Source organism: Lactuca virosa, chromosome 5 (genome assembly GCF_052849685.1).
Source record: "Lactuca virosa cultivar CGN04683 chromosome 5, Lactuca_virosa_CGN04683_v6, whole genome shotgun sequence".
Taxonomy (NCBI): Eukaryota; Viridiplantae; Streptophyta; class Magnoliopsida; order Asterales; family Asteraceae; genus Lactuca; species Lactuca virosa.
This window is the reverse complement of record NC_136430.1, coordinates 426,346,980-426,357,403: the sequence shown is the minus strand read 5'-3', so window position 1 is coordinate 426,357,403 and position 10,424 is coordinate 426,346,980.

Sequence of the window (10,424 nt, the reverse complement as noted above, 5' to 3'; positions counted from 1 at the left end):
AATTCTTGCCCTCAAGTTTTGGAATTTGAAAAGCCTTACACTTTAATTCCAAATTGAACTCTTAGAATTTTTAAAGGTAAAATTCAAGCTTTATGGACTTCATTAAATTAATTAAAGTGTTTAATTAAAAGAGTTAATAATTCCATAAAGACATGGTTTAAGTTTAATTAAATTAAGTATAGTTTAATTAATAGATTAAACCACCAAGTATTTTAAATGTTTAAAATACACCCTTATACTATTATTATAATTTTAATTATATAGATATGTATAAGAATATGTCATTCTTACCGTTAGTAGGCCTCATTCACGAAGCCGGTCTATAAGGGGGGTATAAGGTTGTTGCCTATAAAATGGTGACTTAATGGGTGTCCACTCTCACCCACCGCTTCCTTGATCGGTGGAGGGTCGTTAGCCGAACGGGTAGGATACGACTTTAAATACTCGTTAAAAGTATAATGAATTATAAAGTAACTATACATTATAAATTCCCAATCTTAGTTACTTTAGGAAAATGTGAAATTGGTGCTAGCCCATAAAATTACACTTTGTACCTTACCAAGTCGTTAGTGGAGCGTGTGTGGTTAACCGGCACACTAACATGGACTAGTAAGAGTGGCAAAGGGTAACTTGACTTTATTATAGATCGGTGGAGCGTGTGTGGTTAACCGGCACATCGATTAGGTAATATTGTTGAGGGTACCAAGTCAATTTGTATGGTTATTCACACCTTGTTTGTGATCCTCGGCATCCCAGTCACAAACTTGAGAGGGCACAATCGAGATTCAAACATGCCATTGAAAGTTCAATGTATCTCAAAAGATCTAGGAGTTTCAAATCCAATTAAAAACTTAATTATATTTCGTTTTTATGGTAGGAAATTGGTAAATCGTCATTTACCTACCTTCAACTATTTTATAATTTGGATTACGGCATCCCTCTTCCAGTTATAAATAGGTTGTTGGGTCCTAGCCTTAATATTTCATATTGGGTGTTATATTAAGGACTTTAAATCAACTAACTTGAATTTCTCCCATTATAGATGTCTAGTTTAGACAGCTATGGTCTTCCCAAATCTTTAGGAACAAGCTTCCTAATGAAGATGATATCCCAAATGGCAACCAAGCTGAAAGATCAATCCCTTTGTTGTGCATTAGTGGGACTGGAAATCATACTTCACTTCCTCCACCTCCTCCAATAAATCTCCTTATCCCACAAGTTTCAAGACATGATAAGTTCTAAGTCACTCAATCCCTATTGGCAAACAAAGTCTATATGTGCTTAGGTCTTGGAGATTAAGTCACATATTGACAAGCCGGGAGAGTAGGGTGTCGAAGTCTCAAGGTAGCTGGCTGTTGACTTGGTCACTCCCTGATAACAGATCACGACATGACCCTTATTGATCTTACCTATTTGCTTGATGATGCTGAATCAGCAATAATTTGGAGCATTAGTAAAGCAAAATTTGATTGGAATATCAACTTCCCAAACTTCCATGGACATTGACAATGGTAACATTGGAAGTCCAGAAAAACTTTCTCTTCCCAATTGAAAGGGATTGGTCATAGTCAACTCGGTTGACCAAATGGTAAAGAGAAAGGCTAAGTCTGTGATAGTCCCGTGTACCGTTTCCAAAGAGTCCATATGTTTCTGTTGCCAAAGGAAGGGCATTGGTTGCGAAGCTGCCAAATTTACCTAAAAGTCCATAAGGATAGTAAAGTCAAATGTTTGACTCTACTTCAGGTAAAGTCCATTGTCTAACTCTATTAAGTTTCTATTCTGAGATTCTTATTGCATGATGTGACTGGGTCACATGTTGATGTTTTAAGAATCAAAGAAAAGTGAAGAAACTTAAAGGAAGTATATGCTGATTCTGATCGCGAAGAGGGATTTTGATCGCATGGTTCGGTGATCAGAATTTTGAGCTATTACTTAAGAGTTGAGACATATTGCTTAGGAATAGATAACAACAAGGTTTTCATATGGGTTGTAAGGATAAGTTTTCCGCAAAGTTTTAAAATAAAGAAAAGTTTTGATTTTATTTATTTTAAGTATCCTTACAATGGCATTTGTGAAAAATTGTTGATTATATGTTTCCATTAATAGCAATATTTGAAAATGGATTTGATTCTTTCATTTGTGGTAGTATCATAATTTACCAAATAAGGAAAGATTCTCATCGCCCAAGTTTCAGTTAGACAGAAACTTGGAATCATGCAACTTGTATTGTATGATGAATGAGAAGTTTTCATCTTTGGGAAATTAAGACTAATTCCTTGTTCACATGTACATGTGAGTCAAGTGAAGGACTAAAAGATTGGGTACACTTGGTTGTGTGCTGGTCAGGTCCACAACAAAGATTGATAAGATTATTCGTTATGATTTACTAAAGTTTAGTAAATATGGTTATGCTTACGGGTTTAAGTGTAATTCTGAAACATTGGAAAAGTTTCAATGTATGGCAGAATGAATAAGAAGAATCAAATAAGGCAGAAAGATAAAATTTTCTCCAATCTGAAGAGATGGGAGAGTACTTGTGTATTTTGTTTTATGATTATCTTAGTGATTATGGAACCATATCACAATTGATCCTCTAAGGACACCTTAGTGTGTTTGTTGCCTGAGGAGAGGAATCGTGAATTGTTGAAATGGTTAAATCAAAAGATAATTCATACTTCGTGCCAAAAACAAATCCTGGAGTTATACTCCAAGATTGTAACTTGAGTGACATAGTCTTTAGAAAGTTCATAACACTTGTCAAATGTAGAGTAAGATGTTTCCTATTCTTGTACATTTGAGATTGGTAAGTTGTGATGTTTTGGATAAAACAAAGACCAGCTAAGACCAATAGTGAGAAGTGTTTAACTTGATAAGAATCCGCACTAGATCTTGAATATTTGTTTTGTCAAGGAATGGTTCTTGACAAAGAGAAGTCTTATATGTCAAGAGGATAGTGGGAGTCTAAATGATTCTGAAATAGTTTCAAGAACTAAATCAAGAGTTTTGATAATCACTAGCCCACGACTTGAGGTTTGTAACCTATCGTGTTGACATATTCTTGTTTCTGTGTCTGTTCCAGTTGAAAGTTGATTATGCTTGTGAGTTCTATGAGTTCTCAATTGTTTGCATAACAACCCGGAAGCAATGGTGGGCATTGTGCTACCAGGTGGCAAGAAATTAAGATTGCACAAGTTCAGTCCAAATGAATTTGGAAGTGTCACTAACCTAGTCCTGTGATTATGGTTATGACAAATTCACATGGATAGGAACACATACACCATAAAATCTAAGTGTCATAAGGTTTCTCTTCGATTCATGATAATGATGGTGAGGAAACGCTTCCACTAAGAAGATTTTAAGTAGATAGCGGTTGTGATATTTGCATTCTCATATAGTTAGTGGAGCGTGTGTGGTTAACCGGCACACTAACTAGTGAGAATTGCAAAAGGTCTAGACAAACATGTGAGCTATCTAAGGAAAGGTGTATGTTTTTGATAAAGTCTTATCAAAGCAATCTACTATCAGAAATATGAACTTTGGTAAGAAAGTCAATAAAGTATTGATTTCTAGAAGTCCAGTTGATTTCTGAGTACATGTCAAAGCTAGTGGGAGCATAAAGTGTTATGCTGGTAATCATTATGCTAGTGGGAGCATGACGATTATGTTAAATATTGCAGGTTAGCAATGTTAATTATAGAAAACAAAAGTTTCAATTCGCCTTGAAAAAGTTGTTTTGCTATAATTAAGGGAGAGGATTTTATACTTCACTCCAATTCTACAAGCTTAGATTGAGAATTTAATCTACTTTAGTCAAGAATATATATGAATGTTATGTTGGAATGGTTTAACATAAGGAAATTCTATATATGTTGCGTTCTCAAAATTCGATTATGATTACGGCATCCCTCTTCATAGTTCGAATTATGAAAACATGGCAAATAAAAATTTTATAGCATAAATCATGTCCCATATGCTTTGGTTATAGGTTTGATTACATGTGCTATAATATTCATCCATTCTAAATTTTCCAAATGCCTAGGGCATTAAGATGGAAAAAGGAATAGAACTGGAAATGACTAAAATGATTAAGCAAAGTTGTCGAGGTCAATCTGAGGTTTACCAAAGATTGGTTGCTCATGGACAATTAGAAGTATAAAGTAAGGACCATATTGACATATTTTGAAAAGAGGCAACTCTTGTTCAGAAGTGATGGTCAAAATGGTAATATGGAATTGTCTCCATAGGTGGAAGTTATTCTTTGAATCTGTGTAAGATTAAAGAACTTAATGCTAAGAAGGATGTTCAAAGGAATGTACTTTGAATTTGAGACTTCATTTCCATGGAATTGTTTTCCATTGGAATACTTTGTAATTTCTGTTGCCAAGTCTTTATGACTTATGTGCATAGTCATTACAAGGGGATCATTGCATATAAGTTTAGAATCTAACAGATTACAGTAAATGGCAAGAGTTTGGTATTCTTTCATTTACAACAAGGATTGGAATTGTGAAATGAGCATCATTGGAATATTGTCAATTGATCTATTTCACAAAGAGAGGACCATATGTAAACATAGTATGCATACTTGGAGTATGGCATAATTGTTGTTTGGAAAACCATAGTGTACATGCTTGGAGCATGGGACAACTAATGTTTTAATTCAAGCATAAAGTTGATTAATCGAAACATAAATAATGAGTAATCAATATGGTGCTTAAATAAAAGGTGTTTTATTTACACTCAAAGTGTTGGGGCCATATAAGATTAGTATTATTTTTATGTTTCACTTTGCATGTTTTGACTTCCAGAATAATTATGTTATGGTATATATCATATTATTCAAACCATCCACAGTCAGTCATATGTTGGAAGTAGATATGAATCAAGACTGTCATGAATTTGGCTTGTATGATTTGTCTAAAGTGCTTTAGACAATGTAATGGTTGCTACAACATTCATGAGTACTCATAAGGGTTGAGTATTGGATTCAACCCACGCTCACTTGCATCACTTCATGGAATTTATCTCGAGTGATCGTGAGACGGTAATATCATATAAATCTTCAAACCTAGAGATATGAGTTGTTGACTATGAGTTGGTTATTCATTGATTGTACGAAAACGCATTGGTAACTCGATGTTATAAAACGTGCCTTTGTGAATAATTCAACAAGTAGTTAGTACAAGCATATCAGTCGAAGTTTATCTGTTCCTTCTAGAAATAGAAGCGATATTTGGGCCCCTCGATGATTTGGTTTTGACTTATATACCGGGCCCGGTCAGAACCTAATTGATGTGTTCAATTTAGTTCTATGTCGAAACAAATCAGAGATCGAGAAACAAATGCTGGACAATAAGTAAGACCATGTTCCATGTGTTTGTCCGGCTGATATCATGAGAACAGAGGATTATATGATCACTTATCTTAAATGGCGTATCATCATCATCTCAGTTCCGAGAGACTTTGAAAGAGCTATGATTGCTAGTCGGATTTTGAAGTCATATTTGCAAATATAGTTATTAGACTTATCCAAGTGGGAGACTGTTGGATATAGTGTCTAAGTCCATAACTTTATTTGGTATGTACTTGACCCGACCCGGCATGGTCCATTTGGGTTGCATGGCATTGCAATACTTGGATAGACTAAATGAGAGAATAAGGCACTTATGATTATTAATATATTATAAGTTCTAATATATTAATAATAGTATTATTTAATTAGTATTGATCAAGTATTAATCTAGTATTAATTTGGTGATCAAAGTGAGACTAATTAAATATATAGGGTTGATTATGACAATCATCAATTCTTTTATGGTGGATTAATGATCCATGGTTTATGGGTTATGGATGTAACCATATGGAGCTCCATGGATAGTCCATGGGAGTTACAAATCCATGGGTCATGGGAAATCAAGAGTCATGACAATTAAGGGCATTCATGTGTAAACCCTAATTGTGACAACACTATAAAAGGAACCCTATGGCTAGCAAAATGATGACCTAGTGGACCTAGTGTTACTAGAGAGGGCATAACCGATTTTGAGTGCTAGAAGTATTCTCTCAAGTTATTCCAAGTCTTGTGGTGTTGTGTGAAGCATTTGAGGCACAACATTTGGGGTGCTAGGCTCACAAAGTCTTGAAGGAATCCAAGCAACAACAAGGTATGTATTTCTACTAGTTTTTATGTTTCATAAATTCCCCATGCCATGCTAGTTAGGAAATAACCTTGGAAATGAAATTTGCATGTATATAGAGAAAACATAGATTCAAGGTTATTAGGGTTGCATGTACACTTAGGAAGTGTTAGAATGCTCAAAACCCATCAGTCAAAACATGCAAAGTGAAACACAAGAATAAATGAATCAAATATGGTATCAAACCCTATGAATATAAATAAACACTTTTAGTTATCACCATACCGATTACTCATTATTCATTGTTTCGGTTTTATCAACTTTATACTTGAATTAAAAACACTAGTTGTCCCATGCTCCAAGCATGTACACTATGTTTTTCTTAAACAATAGCTTTGCCATACACCAAGTATGCACTCTATGTTTGTCTATGATCCTTACTTTGTGAAATAAACCAATTGAACATAATTTCAATGATTCTAATTTCACACTCCCAAATCCTTATCGAAAAATGTGAGAATTTCAAATTCCTATCATTTATCGAAATCTGTTTAGATTTTAAACTTATATGCACTGACCCTCCTGTAATGAATATGTACAAAGTCACAAAGACTTGTCAACATTCATTATAAGGTATTCCAATGGAGATCAACTCCATGGAAACTAAGTCTCATATTCAAAGTACATTGCTTTGGACATGCTTCTTGCATTAAGTTTTCTAATCTTACACAGATAACTTCCACTTATGGAGACAACTCCATATTCTCATTTTGACTATCACTTCTGAATAAGAGATGCTTCTTTTCAGAATATGTCAAAATGGTCCTTCCAAAATTAGCACTATACTTCCAACTGTCCCTGAGCAACCAATCTTTGGTAAACCTCAGATTGTCCTCGACAATTGCTTAATCATTTTAGTCATATCCAATTCTAGACCTTTTCCCTTCTTAATGCCTCTGGGCATTTGGAAAAATTTAGAAATGACAAATATTATAGCACATGCAATCGATCCTGTACCCAAAGCAAATGGTACACGATTCATGATGTCTCACATAAAGACATGATTCTAGACCAGTCTTTTGCTACAATATTTTTATTTGCCATGTTTTCAAAATTTGACTATGAAGAGGGATGCCGTAATCATAATCGAATTTTGAGAACGCAATATATAGAATTTCCTTAAGTTGAACCAATCCAACATGAAATTCATATATATATATTCTTGACTAAAGATGATTAAGGTCTCAATCTAAGCCTTTAGAACTGAAATGAAGTATATCCTCTCCCTTAATTATAGCAAAACAACTTTTTCAATCCCTGCAGCCTCACGAATTGAAACTTTTGTTTTCTATAATTAACATTGCTAACTTGCAACACTAACAATAATTATCATGCTCCCACTAACATGATGATTATTAGCATAACACTTATGCTCCCACTAGCTTTGACGTGTACTCAGAAATCAGCTGGACTTCTAGAAATCAATACTTTATTGACTTTCTTACCAAAGTTCAGATTTCTGATACGAGATGCTTTGATAAAACTTTATCAAAATCATACACCTTTCCTTAGATAGCATGCATGTGTGTCTAAACAATTTCAGAACTATGAAAAGGGATGTCGTAATCATAGTCTCAATTGTTTAGACCTTTTGCCATCTGCTTCAAATCTACTTGGTGGAAGTGTTTCCTCACCATCATTTTCATGAATCGGAGAGAAACCTTATGACCCTTAGATTTTATGGTGTATGTGTTCTTATCCATGTGAATCGTCAAAACCATAGTCACAAGACAAGGATAATGACAAATCCAAACTCATATGGACTGAACTTATGCAATCTTAACTTCTTGCCACTTGGCAGTACAGGGCCTGCCATTGCTTCCAAGTTGTTATGCAACCAATTGAGAACTTTCAGAACTCCTATGCAAAGCCAACTTTAACTGGAATGGGCACAGAATATGTCAACACGATAGGTTATAAACCTCAAGTCGTGTGCTAGTGAAGAACCTCAGGTTTTATTCTTGATTAGTTGTTGAAATTCTTTTTAGGATCTTTAAGACTCCCACTATCCTCTTGACATATAAGACTATCTTGCCAAATATTCAAGAGATAGTGCGGATTCTTTATCAAGACAAACACTTCACACAATTGGCCTTAGTTGGTCTTTGTTTTATCCAAAACATCACAACTTACCAATTTCAAATGTACAAGAGTAGGACACTTTTACTCTTACATTTGACAAGTGTTTTAAACCTTTCTTTAAGATATGTCACTCAAGTTACAATCTTGGAGTATGACTCTAAGAATTGTTTTGGAACGAAGTATGACTCATCTTCCTGATTTAACCATTTCAACAATTCATGACTCCTCTTCTTAGTCATAATAATGCACTAAGATGACCTTTAGAGGACTAATTGTGATATGATTTCTAAATCATTAAGATGATCACAAACATGATACTAAAGTACTCTCCCATCTTTTCAGATTTGAGAAACTTTTATCTTTCTGCCTAATTTGATTCTTCCCATTCGTTCTGCCATACATTGAGACTTTTCCAATGTTTCAGAATTATACTTAAACTTGTAAGTATAACCATATTTACTAAACTTTAGTAAATCAAATAGTCTTAACGAGCTTTGTGGTGGACATGACCAGTGCACAAGAATGTGTACTCGATCCCTTTAGTCCTTCACTTGACTCACACATCCATGTGAACAAGTAATTAGTCTTGATTTTCCAATGCTTGAAAGTTCTCATTCATCATACTATTCAACTTGCATGATTCCAAGTTTCGGTCCAATTGAAACTTGGGTGATGAGGAACTTTCCTGATTTGGTAAATTTAGACACTACCACAAATGAAAGAATCAAATCCATTTTCCAATATTGCTGTCAGTGGAATCATATAAGCAACAATTTTCCACAAATGTCATTGTAAGGATACTTCAAATAAATAAAATTAAACAATTTTCTTTTATTTTAAAACTTTGCGGAAAAACTTATCCTTACAATCCACATGGAAAATTGTTGTTATCTATTCCTTAGCAATATATCATAACTTCTTAAGCAACTGCTCAAAATTCTGATGCGATCGAAATCCACCTTCGCGATCAGAATCAGCATATACTTCCTTTAAGATTTCTCTCTATTCTTTGATTCTTAAAACATCAACATGTGACCCATTCACATCATGTAATGAGGATCTCAGAATAGAACTTAACAGAGTTAGATAATGGGCTCTACCTGATGTAGAGTCAAACTTATTGACTTTAACATCCTTAGGTAAATTTGGCAGCTTTGCAATCAACGCCCCTTCCTTTGGCAAAATAAACATATGGACCCTTTGGTAATGGGACTATCTCAGACTTAGCATTTCTCTTTACCATTTGGTCAATCGGGTTGACTATGGCCAATCCCTTTCCATTGGGAAGAGAATGCTTTTTCTGGATTTCCAGTGTCACCATTGTCACTGTCCATAAAGTTTTTGGGAAGTTGATCTTCTAATCAAATTTGCTTTACTATCGTTCCAAATCATTGCTGATTCAGCAGCACCAAGCAAATAGATATGATCATTAAGGTTCATGTCATAGTCTGTTTCATAGTAGTCCCAAAGGAACTCACTATGTGACTTAGAAAGTGATTGAACATCCAACTTTATCAAGACTTTGACACCCAACTCTCCCCGCTTGTCAATATGTGACTTCATCTCTAAGATATGATCACACATAGACCTTGCTTGCCATTAGGGCTTGAGTGACCTTGAACTTGTGGGTTAGGGAGAATAATTGGAGGAGGTGGAGGAAGAGAAGTATGACTTCCATGAGCCAAACTCGGGAAGTCATATTCATTAGGAAAGCTTGGTTTGGGAAGATCATTGTTGTCTAAACCAGACATCAACAATGGGAGAAATTCACGTAAAGTTGATTTAAGTCCTTAATATAACACCCAATATGATATATTAAGGCTAGGACCCAACAAACTATTTTATAACTTGGAAGAGGGATGCCGTAATCCAAGCTATAAAATATTTGAAGGTAGGTGAATGACGATTCACCAATTTCCACCAAGATAAACGAAATGTATTATTAGGTTTTAATTGGTTTTGAAACTCCTAGATTCTTTTGAGATTCATTGAACTTTTCAATGGCATGTTTCAATCTCGAGTGTGCCCTTCAGGTTTTGTGACTGGGATGCCGAGGATCACAAAACAAGGTGTGAAGTAACCATGCAAATATACTTGGTACCCTTAATATTTACCCCTCAATCGATGTGCCGGTTAACCACACAC